Genomic DNA, 12,268 nt, shown 5'->3' on the forward strand with positions numbered 1-12,268 from the left:
TGGGGGCGTGGCCTACATCAACCTGCAAGCCAGAGTCAGGGTAGAAAAGACAACTGTTCAAAAACACTCATTGGGTTCGATTTAAGGTCACTTCAGGTCATCAGTTTCATCAGACACATGACAGGTTACAGCTCAGCAGTTTGATTGACAGCTCTGGAATGAGGGGACGGGACAAGCGGATGCACTTCATTGACATGTACCAATAAAAAAACTATGCACTGCTAATAAATCCGGTTGCACAGCTTACGCCAAGACTTGTAGAAGCTAGTAAACCTCACTTCAATTCAAGTTAAATTCAGCATGACTTGTTTTTATTCCTTTATTCAAAGTGTCCCTTTAACTCCATCCATAGACCATGCACTTGCACATGCATGCAACAAGGTGTTCTGTTTGTGAGCAGCAACATGCTAGAGATGTAGAAATGCAATCAGAGAAAATCACCACCTTAAAAAGAGGATGAAACACTTCAAACAAAAGAAGGGTGATTCAGTTTCCGGACCACATAACACACACGATTCCACACCTCTATTTTTATATGTTCTCTGCGTTATTGTTCCCTGCATGAAATGAATCACCTCCAGTCTCTAAATCACAAACATTTCCTGTGAATGATTTTCTGTCTCTCTCGTACATTCATTCAAAAAGTCCAATTAAAAATCCTTTCTCTGGTTCCCAGACACGGTGCTCGACCTTGCTCGACAAACGTATTCACCCTTCACAAGTAAGAGTCGGTGTACAGTGTGAAAAACAGCTGCAGCTGTTGTCTGTGTTCTCTGTGGGAGTGATGAATGGATCAGTGCAGCTGCAAAAATCTGACGTTCCTGCAGTCAGGGCCGTCGCTCCGTCTCTGCTTTAATCACAAACCTGCAACAAAAGTCAGAAAACAGGAGACAGAGAAAGACAAATTATTGTTCTTATAAAGTAGAACTCACTCATGGTTATTGTGCATATGCAATGCATGCTGGGAAACGTAGCTTCTGCACACAAAGCATCACAGGCAGAAGATCTCAGCTTTCTTTTTTTAACATGCACGGAGGAATTTATATCTCTGACTGATAACATCTGACACCAACACTGAGCAGACGTCCATAAAACTCCAAAACCCTGAACCCAAATCTACGTCTCTCTCCAACATTGACCCCAAAATAACTCTGAACCGGTCTCTAAATGAGGAAAACAGATAAAAGTGTCCTCAGTCTCAAGGTCTCAGACTCCAAACTGGACTTCACAAAGATAGAAGAACACACACACACACACACACACACACACACACACACACACACACACAGTCGCACCTTTCCCCCCTGAAGTGTTTTGATCTCAGTAATCAGGTTGGCCAGAGGGAAGGATTCCCACAGCTATATTTATGACCCACACACACACACGCACTCAGAGAGAGAGAGGACAGCCAGCAGAGACTGTGTGTGTGTAAACAGACTGAGCTGCTTGTGTGTTTTCCTCTCACCTTATTTCAACCCCTCACTCCCACACACACGTTTCTTTCACACTTCTTGGATGACCTTTGACCTCTGAAGTTAAACTCTCCTCCGTGAAGTCGACTAAATGTTGAAAAGCAGAAAAAACGAAGACAAACGTGTTCAAATCGAAAATACAAGTCGTTAAAGTGAATTAATGTCGTGCTGTGAGGAAAGCTGAAGAGTGTGTGTGCATGCTGCTACTCTCTGAAGCATACACATTATCTGCTGGGGTGTGTGTGTGTGTGTGTGTGTGTGTTGTTGTCTTGTGGTCTGCAGGGTGTAATCGGCCTGGCCCACTGGCCTGCTGTGAATGCTCCGTGCTTATCGCCATATTTTGCAGCGTATTAAGTCGACCACAGGCGTTTTCACACTGCGGTTTTGTCACGTTTGTGTGGATTCACCTGCAGCATGTCACTCGTGTCTCCTCTGACATCTGGAGGACTCGTTTAGGACTCTTTGGAAGCGGCAAAGTTTTCAGTATTAGTCTCAAATCAGAACAGGAACATGTAGAAAGTGTTTGGTCTTTTGTAGGTAATTATTCGAGCAACATTTGGACGTGATAGTGTAGAAAACAGACATTTTTAAGGGGGTTCATTTGTTAATTTAGAGCTTCCTGAGTGCACTTGCTCAGTCTTTCCTCGGGATATGCATTGAACAGAACCCCCAAGGTCCAAAAGCAAAACTGTTTCCCTCTTTTAAAGATGATCATCTGTGCACACAACTTATTATCCTTTAAAAAGAAGTTGCTTGTGTGCACAAGTCAAAGCACAGCCCTGAGTTGTCTACAGGTGCACTGAATGAATCTGAAACCATTCTTTCTCCCAGGATTGTTCTGTTTGAATAATTTTATGAGGATTTGAAGAACGGATGTGAACTTTTGAGCACACAGGTGCATAAAAGATGCTTTTAATCTTTACTTAGAGAGTCGAAACATTACGTAAGTCTGAAGCTGAAGTTTGAGCTGATAAACAGAGGATGAGTTCAACTTAAACTCTCTGAACTTGTTCATCGCTTCAACCCACTGCCACATAGTTTTAATCACTTTAAATAATCTAAAGAAATCTGCAACAATAACCGCCTCCCTCTAAGAGATAACACTTCTCTATCAGAGAGTACGGGAGGTTTTTCTTTAACTTTGAGAGCAGAAGTTTTGAGTTTTTCAAGGCTGTGTCTCATGATTTGCTTTGTGCAGAATACAATGCATGTAGAAGTTATACAACATGAAATCACACAAAGTCCAGCAGAGAGAGAGAGAGAGAGAGTTTGAGTGGATACAAACTTGGAGTCAATAATATTCCCTCTTCTTCTGTAAAAAACAAGCAGATGGTTTAAAGAGTTCAGATTTCTAAGGCGACCCTCCCCAGAGAGAAGTCCTTTTTAAAAGTATTTAATATTCAAATGTTTTTCTTCTTGAAGACAGATTGAGGCCAGCGTTTCTGTCGTCCTCTGCTCCAAACAAATCATCAGCGAGGGGATAACCACGAGCGCAGCAGCTTCTTCTTCTTTGTTATTCTGTTGCCTCTCTCATAATTGATGGATATTAACTTCCCATCAAGCAGCTCTAATTATAATCAATCCTCCAATAAGGCACGCAATTAAGAGAGCAATTTGATTGGTTCAAGTTGAACCCCGGAGTCTAATGAAGACGTGCACGCAAACAAATTTATCAGAGTGACAGCGTGTCAGAGAAAACATCTGGAGACGCTAACAGAGCAACATGTTCTCATTATGACCTTGGATGCACTCTGCAGAGCGGTTTTTGATCCGTCTTCAGGAGGATCGATACGACTTTGATCTGAAACAGATCTTTGCACTTTGTTCAAAGAGTTAAGAGAAGTTTCCTGCACTCACAGCTGTTTCAGGCCTCTGCTTTGACACTGAGCCTCAAATTTAGAGCCCCAGTTTGCAAGTACAACCACAGTGTGCTCCTGTTTGAGACACAAGGGTTAAATGCCTTGCTTGAGGGGACCAGTAAGAAGGTGAAGCTGAAGGACACTCTCTCTCTCTCTCTCTGACTGATGAATGATTCCACCTTTTTAACTAAATCCTGTATCTTTGCAGCCCGATGACCGGAGTACCTGTAAGCCCTCACCCTCCTTGAGACTGGAAGGAATAAAAGACAGTGGCCCGGTTTGATGTCAACGTCTCCCCACTCTCTCAATCAATGCCCTGAGCCCAAATGAAAGATGAAAGGCAGAGAGAGGGAGAGAGAGAGAGAGAGAGGGAGAGAGAGAGAGGAGCTTTTTTAGCCAACAAAAGGATCCCTGTGCTCTCAGACACTCCAGCGAACATCGATCCCCACCCCCTCCACCACCAACCTCCACAAATGGATTTGATTGAACACCCAAACTCAGCTTCAGGTTGCATGTTTTATTCATCATTTGGTGCAGATACTGGTCTGTTTGTCGCTTCTTTAGGTGATGCTTTCATCTGTGGTGGAGAGAGGGGACTCTGATGGAGAGGGTGGAGAGAAGCGGCGACCTGAGGACAGCTGATGGTGAGGCATCTCGTGTTTCTGGCAAAACTCAACAATCATAAACGACCAAGGACCTTGGAATCCTCCATTGGAGCACCTGTTAGAGCCTGAAACGAGAGTTTGCGTTAATGCCCGGTGTGAACAGAGCTGTGATAAAATGGTGAAGTCGGTGAAACAGCCTCTCGGCCCTCCTGCGTACTCACCGTTCAGGTCACAGGTTTGCATTTCGTCCTCGACGCCGGCTCGTCAGATAACAAGGTCCTTCCCAGAGGGCGACGGGACGCGTGGAGATGGAAATTAAAAAGTCTGAGGCCGAGAGCTGCAAGGACGCACGAGATATGTTTCCCAGCAATGATGCATGACATTCACAGGATGGAGAAGAGAGAGGGGGGAGATATCACAGAGAGGGAGGGGTGTGCAAAGAGGACCTGTTTTAAAGACAGATTGTTCCCCTCACTCCGTCAGTGCAATGCTTTTGCAAAGGTGGAGCAGTATTTGCACTGCGAGGTGGAGTTTGAGACGTTAGCAGAAGTATAGCTGATGCTTATTTCTGCAGAGAGAACGATAACAAGTAAGATGTCTCTTATTCCAAAGTTAAATACAAGGCCAAAGGCAGCAGTTTGGAACAAAGTGCAAAAAGGACACGAGTCTTATCGTGTAAATCTGGGGATACACTTCACATTCAAGTTTCAAAAGATCGGTATCATCTCAGAAGTCTGCGTTCAGTTAAAGAAATCTACTTTAAGGTCAAGAGTATTTAAAGGCCGTCATCGCAATCAGACTTTGGAGAAGTGCACAGACTCACTGGATTTAAAACTGACACTCTTGATGCTGCATCATTTTAAATGTAAGGTCTGGGAAATCCAGCACACACTGCCTCAGAATAAAAGGCTGAATTGATCTGTGATTATCCGTGTACTTAAACTGATGTGTTTAAATCTTGTGGCTCCACGAGGCGAGGATGTCCTGGTACGCTCTCCAGAAGCTGAGTGCTGTAAACATTGGCACACTTTCTTCTGGGAAATAAGAACAACGTTGTAAAATGCAAACACAGCACAATCAGTGTTGCTCAGCAGGGGAGGGATTAAACCGGAGGACACATGAGGACACGGATTGCCAACGTATGCCGGGAAAATTCTCCGGGTGGTGAACTGTTGACGAAACAGCTCAGAGCACCATGAGAGTAAAAGCGTCTCAAACTGCGTCCACACTCATTTCCGAAATGCTCCTCAAACCAGTTGCATCACACGCCTTGGATGTGGATCTGAGAGCATGTAACTGCAGTGTAGGCGCTTCTTCTCTTCTCTTTGTGAAGGCTTGCATGCTCTTTGAACCTCTTTGTGAGATCACCTTAACAGAAATGTTAGTGAGAAATAAGAATTGCACGCCTTCTGTTCTTCATCCTGCAGAGAAGAAAACAGACTGATCTTTAAAAGAGAGCTTCAATCTCTTATTCCAGGCAAAGGAACACTTTAAGACTCGTTTACTGGATGTGAGCGTGTTAGAGATTTGTTAAAGAGGGTTGGAGGTATAAGTCCAAAAACAAATCTGGATCAATAATAGGATGAAGACGGATCAATGGAGAGGAAGAGGGGAGAAAACAGGAGTTTTAACCTGCATCTGTTAAGTCTAAGGGACTCTGTTGCATCCAAGATGGAGATTATTTGTCTTTTAAACACAGAGAGGAAAGATTTCAGTGTAAAATATCTCAGATTAAGATCCTACAAGAACAAAAACAACAAGAAAAACCTCAAAACATGTGGGATGGATACTCTTACTATGATTCAGCTTCAGTCAGAAAGACAACTGGACCTGTAAAAGACATTATCTGTCTCCAGGAACACACACGCACTCACACACACACACACACACACACACACACACACACACACACACACAAATCTATGCACTGCACTGCCCATACTGCATTCAATCTTTTCCTGGAAGGATTTGCACACACACAAACTCACATCAGGTCTTAAAGTGTAATGCATTCACCCTCCTCCTGTTGGCCTGATTTCTCTCTCTCACACACACACACTCTTGCACACACACTCTCACACACAAACACACACACACTTTGTTTTGAGAAAAAGAAGATTAGCACACCTTAACTCTTTCACATTCACCACTACGATTCTTTCAGTGTTGGTGCGTTATCACTGATACTGGATGTCAACACAGGTGACCTTTGACCTGTGAACTTTGATGCATTCACTGACAGCAAACTGTCCTTAAGACCTCAAACCTGCAGTCTTTCTAACAGGCACTATGGGGACACTTCACTGGTGCAAATGATCTGACTTCTCAGTTGGTTTATGTCCGTATTAAAGATTTTTAAATGTGTTTATGTCTAAATCATTAGTTTGAGGTCTTCTCTGATGTATCATGATGATTCATTTGTAACTTAGGGTCCCATTTAGAGTTAAACAGGCCATGAAGAAGAGTACGCTGCATGACTTGGTGACACACCTGCCAACTCAGACTTAGAGGAGAAAGTCCAGACTAACAAAATGCCAAATGTGTTGCTCTTGAGGGAAAACCTCATCCAGACATCAGATAGAAGCACTGAAGCACTACAGGTGTGTGAGTTGTTGAAGATGCACAATTAATTTAGCATTAATGCAGAAGGGACTGAGCTCCTTTTGTGGTGAAGAAAGTTTAGATAATGCAGGAAATAAAAACATTTAATCTGGATTATATTTTTGTTTGCTTTAAATCTGAATTTTCGGTCATTTTTAATATTTAAAATGACTAAACGGACAAACTCTAAAAATATTTAAAGTGAAAACTCTGTAGAATTTATCCTCAATGCCTTCACTACTCTCCTTCTTCTCTAAACACACACACACACTCTCTCTCTCTCACACACACACACACACACACACTCACATATCCCCCAGGTGGTTTCCTCTTGTCTCAGCGGCTGTGTTCATCACTTCTCTCTGCCTGGCTCAAACACACCCTCCACTTCATCACTGTCAGAGCAGTGTGTGTGTGTTTGTGTGTGTGTGTGTGTGAGTGTGTGTGGTTATGCATTTCTGTGCATGATTCTGATGCATTCATGTGTCTGCAGGTGTGCATCCTCTGCAAACATTCGAGTGTGTTTCCCCCTCAAAGTGTGACCCACTACACACCCACCCAGACACTCCGACACACCCCTGCACGTCTGATGCAAACACACACATTAATTTCAATTACTGCAGCTTTCTTTTCCCGGAGCCAAGAGAGAAGAAATGAGAAAAACAACAACAAAAAAAACAACGGGAGCTTCTCCTCCATGGGCCACAGAGGAAGGCAAATCCCTCCACACTCGCCCGACGCTCGACTTCTTTCTATTTTGGGTCGACTTTAAGTTTTTAATTTGGATTGATTACAGCGGCGTAGGTGTAGCAGCCGCCGAGATAATGAACGCTGTGGGAGAGGGAGAGCTGAAGCATTATTAATGAGACATTTAAAGGTGAAGGAACGAGAGGAGGAGGAGGAGGATGGAAAAGAGGCAGATTAATGAAGAGAGAAAGGAGGGTTTGATACTCGGGGAAAGAAGACAGAAGAGTGGAGCAGTCGTAGGAGAGGAAAAACATGCAGCAAAGGGCAAAATGTAGAAAGAGGCGATGTAATGGGGAAGGTGTTTATTGATGATGTAAGTCCAACCTTAGACGGCTTAGCTAGGGCTGCAGCCTCTCGTGGTCGTGGCGAGAACTACAGGAGAATAGCGACCACTTGAGTCGCCTCCTGTTAGCCATTAAAAGAATGCAGCTTTAAGGTAAGTTTGCATCGAAACCAAGTGTAAGCAGTCTCTTAAAAAAGCAGCTGAAATGATCATTTTTATCACACCTACATCACTCAAAGCGAACCTTTAGTGTCTCTCTTAAAACGCAGTCAATAATTAAAACAAGGATTTGTGAAGACGCTCATTTGTGTGACTTACAGCCTCAGTTTTATCACTCTCTGCCTGCCCGTAAGCTCCACTGAGAGTTTCCATGCTGCTCTAACAGACAAAGATGCTCAAAGTGAACATTATGTAGGTTTAAAGATCCTAACTTGATCTGAACGAGACAGCTCAGTGAAAAACATGGAGTCAGATTATTTCTGTTGCTTCACCTGATGCTCTTCCAGGCTGTGTGCAGAGGAGAGGCTGCAGACACAACAGCATTAATAAAAAGGGATCCCCACGGTGCTGCAGATGTGTTCCTCATTAGTCTCTGCTTCTCTACAGAAAACCCAAATTGATTATCGCTGCGGCACATCCCAAACTGTGAGCGTTTTGTTTTTGCTGCAGCACCAAAACAAAAAAACGTCTCTAGACGAGTTCAAGGAAGGATGCCGATCGATGTTTCACTTCGAGGAGGTGCATCGAATGGTCAGAGGTCCAAAAAGGCAAGCTTACAGTTCATCTACCAAAAGTTAGCTGAGTTAGGCCGTGCAGGGGAGTCAACAGGGCCAGCACTGATGCTTTAGAGTGCCAGGAGAACGAGGTTTTCAAGCTCAAGGTGCAGGAGGACATTTTGGTGAGTGAACCTGATTTCACCAAGAAGGACAGAAGCTAACATGGAGACAGGAATTACATTAACAAGGTGATATAAGGCCCAACTCTGGGAAGGATGGACAATCCACACTGGCCCCGCTCTCTGTTTCAAGAAGATTATAAACCACAAACACATCTTGGGTTAAACTGTCTATATTTAAACTTTTCCACCTCTCTCTTCAGCGTTAGGTAGCTGAATCAAAAATAGAAAAACAGATTTATTCCACTACGCTTAGAAAATACTGTAACACGCATCACGACAACTGGGATTACATCGTAAAAGACTGCAGAGACAGAGAGCCTGTGAGTATATGTATAAATATGTGTGTTAACGCACCCTGAAAATGCTACACACACACACACACACACACACACACCTGTCAGTACCTCACCTGATCCTGCATCTCCAGGGAGCAGCAGCACCAGCAGCTATATATAACAGCACATCATTTGCATCAGACTACACAAGCATAGCAGCTTCATTTTAGAGGTCTGAGCGCTGACAGCAGCATCCAGGAATAATTTCTCAATAATATTTCCATTTTTTCTTCTTATTTTCACGTATTTCATCACTCGGCTGTCCTTGGAGCGCTCTTACTCTCCTTTACATCACGTTTCTCCAACCTGAGAATGAGGGTTTTTTTCTCATCTCTTTGCATTTTCCATGACAAGCATTTCATACAAACCCAACGCCGCAGAGGTCCCTGGCCCCCTCGTTCTGCTCGGCGGGGGTCCCTGACACCTCTGAGAGTGATTGCTCGGTGGTCTGTAGTCGGCTGAGGGAGGGTGTCTTTTTTCAAAGGAGGAGAGGAGAAAGATTTGAGGAAGCCTTAAAGCCCTGAAGGCAGGCTGGCGCCTCTTATCCTCGATCCCAGTCAGAGGAAGCAAAAGCCTCCTGTTGAACCGCCCTGTGCTGCAATTACAGCAGAGGAGCAGCCGAGGATGGATGGATGAGGGAATGTCTGCGGGTTTGTGTGTACGAGAAAAGGTGGAGGAGATTTTGTGTCCATGAATGTGCCTCACTCAATGCAGAACATCTTTAAGAGATGCATTTTTAGCTGAATTTGACAGACTCTGTGTTTGGCTGCATCCCAAAATCAACTTTCAAATCAGCGGTCAGAAGATCTCAAGTATTTTGTCAGACTATTCCTGGACTTCTGTCTTATTTAGCTCCTTTTTTAAGCCAAGTTATCCACTGAGGTTCCCTTCTTTAAAACAAATCAACCCTGCGGTTTAATCTGGTGCACTGAGCCACTCAGTCCATCGTGTTTACCTGTAGATCTCAGATTTTAGATGCATAGAAATCAGAGTCTTGTAGTATTTTCAGGGCAGGAAGCTGAGCTGTTCACTTAAGCTCTCTAGCAAACTTAAAATCCTTCTCTTGGTAAAACTGTCCTCCATGCAACAAGCCGAGGTAATTCATTGGAAACCATGAACTGGTTCTGTAAGGACTTGGACCTCATAGCTTCATAAACCTTGATAAATAAATGCAGCATCGAATGAAAGTCTCTTGACATTGCAGTAACTTCAGGTTGTTTGGTGGCTCTTCCTTAGAGCGCGATAAAACTTTCTGAACGCAGCTTCTTCTTCTTCTTCTTCTTCTTCTTCTTCTTCTTCTTCTTCTTCTTCTTCTTCTTCTTCTTCTTCTTCACTTTGAGGGTAATAGCCACAATGTTTTTTAATGAGTCCATCCTCTCTTTGTTGGAGTGTTATAAAACACAGAAACTGTCACATTAACTGTGGTTGGAAGCTTCATGGAGAAATGTTGATCAGTGTGTGTGCTGGCACCTGTCCTGGTCTGATCCGCAGAGCAGAGCCAGCAGAGCACCGTGGACGTTTTTTTTTTACAGCATTTGTACTCAAAATGCATTAAATTCATCTGCAGAAGCACCGTAGTATCACATTCTCTTCACTTTAGCAGGTTTTAACAGATTGGAACGAACAGGACTTACTCAGATGTCACTTCGTCTACGTTTCAGTGCTGGAAAAGGTGCAGAAAACGAAACATTTCAGATTCTCGTTTGCAGGATTTTATCTGAAGCAGGAAGCTGAAATGTTTGGCAGACACTTTTCACGATAGACTCACACATTCTGGGCTCGCTGTGAGAAAAGAGAGACGTTCCGAACTTAATGGTTGGGTGATATTTTCTCTGATTATGTAATCTGAAAGTTGTTGAAAGCAGGATTGTTCCATTTCGTCCGGCTGCATCTTGCACACAAACTTTTATTCCACCATGAAAACAAATCTCCAGCCACTTCTAGAGTTTTTAGGGCAACTGGGAGAAGATGCAAACCCACACTTACACACACAAACACACACACACACACGCACACACACGTGCTTTCTGCACTACCATGGTGCTGGTGGATGTACTGTGTGGTGCTAGTGGTGGGGGGTCAGTCTAGGACAGAACGCTCCATCTGAGGTGAGATATTATACAACTGAGTCAGACATAACATGAGGCCGAGCATCCTGGAAGGGAGAAGAGAACAGAGCCTGTTACATTCTTCACTTGTCTTATTGTCTGGGTTCTCATAGAAAAGAGACGATAAATCCAGCCTTTAAGAAGATCTGTGGTGTATTAAAGTCGTGTATCTTCTTCCTTTCTGCAAAAGAGCTTCAACGTTTCACTGCAATCACCTAAATACTGCCTATATCATCAACCTATGTACCTTTAGACATGTGCAAACCATGACACACACTATCTCTGCATTCATCTCTGTATGCACACCTTTAATAGTTGTATAACATTTGTGTGCATCCTGCTTTCACCGTAATCTTTTTCTGTTTGAGAGGAATTCAAGAATCGGTGTGAAATTCTTTGTGTGTGAGCACAGTTTGGCTGATTAAGCTGTTTCCAGTTCTGATTTTGAAATACTCTCCTGAGGGGAGAAACATGGGGATGATTCCGCCACAGAAAATAGTCCCATGCATGTGCAGGAGTTTCTGCTGCATGTATCATAAAACAACCATGCTTCTTCTCAAATAAACTTCAAGATTATAGTCTAAAAAAGGTTGCATAAGCTTCAAATGCAAGCCTGTCTTGCAACTAAGTCAACTACAGGAGAAGGAGAAGATATACTTTGCTAATTCTCGAGGAGAGATGCCAGGATGAGAAGGCTGCACATGGAGCTGAACATTTGGCGGTTCTGTGCCTTGCTTGAGGGCAACTCAGCTTTGCCCAGGAAGTGAACTGGCACCTCTAGAGGAACCAGTTCAACCTCCAAACTTTGATCTATACCAGGATCTTAAATCCACGGGTTCAACAAACTATGATTTTATTTGTTTTGCAATTTTCTGCTCTAAAAACTTCTGCAGAAGCTCAAGGAAAACTCTCCATCTCTGCTTCATAGGAGGCTCTACCATGAAGCTCCATAAATATATTTAATTTAAAGATGTTTAATTGAATGAATAGAAACAAAGATCAAACCAGGTCTGAGTCTAGATTGAAAGAAAGAGTGAGAACAAGAGGGAAACAGGAAGTAAACAGGAGAGGAAAATAAACCTTGTTGTTTTGTATTTAAGGAAAGAGTGATGATGAGAGATGGACGTGCACGTCAAAGAGGACGGATAGAAAATGAGTCTGAAAGAGAGAAAAATGAGACAGGTCTGATCAGCTAAAGAAATGAGACGCAGGCCGGCATCCATCAACAAAGGAGGAAAAATGAGACGGACTAAAGCTGCAGAGAGACGTCCATGGAGAAAGAACGGTAATTAACTGGAGAGAAAAAGAGAGCAAGAAAAGGGCAGAGAGGTCTGCATTTATTAAAAAAAGGAAAGAAAGG

General features: G+C 43.3%; 1 long non-coding RNA gene across 4 annotated transcripts in view; it reads right to left on the reverse strand.

The window, feature by feature from the left end:
• Nucleotides 1-292: 292 nt before the first annotated feature.
• The window catches only part of LOC117808386, a 28,428-nt gene continuing 16,452 nt past the window's right edge, over nt 293-12,268 (reverse strand). For all 4 annotated transcript variants that reach the window (XR_004630283.1, XR_004630280.1, XR_004630281.1 and 1 more), the window contains exons 6-7: nt 1,466-1,559; nt 293-864 (exon numbers count right to left, since the gene is read on the reverse strand). This is a non-coding gene — a long non-coding RNA (uncharacterized LOC117808386). The remainder of the gene's footprint in view (nt 865-1,465; nt 1,560-12,268) is intronic.

Source organism: Notolabrus celidotus, chromosome 24 (assembly GCF_009762535.1).
Source record: "Notolabrus celidotus isolate fNotCel1 chromosome 24, fNotCel1.pri, whole genome shotgun sequence".
Taxonomy (NCBI): domain Eukaryota; kingdom Metazoa; phylum Chordata; class Actinopteri; order Labriformes; family Labridae; genus Notolabrus; species Notolabrus celidotus.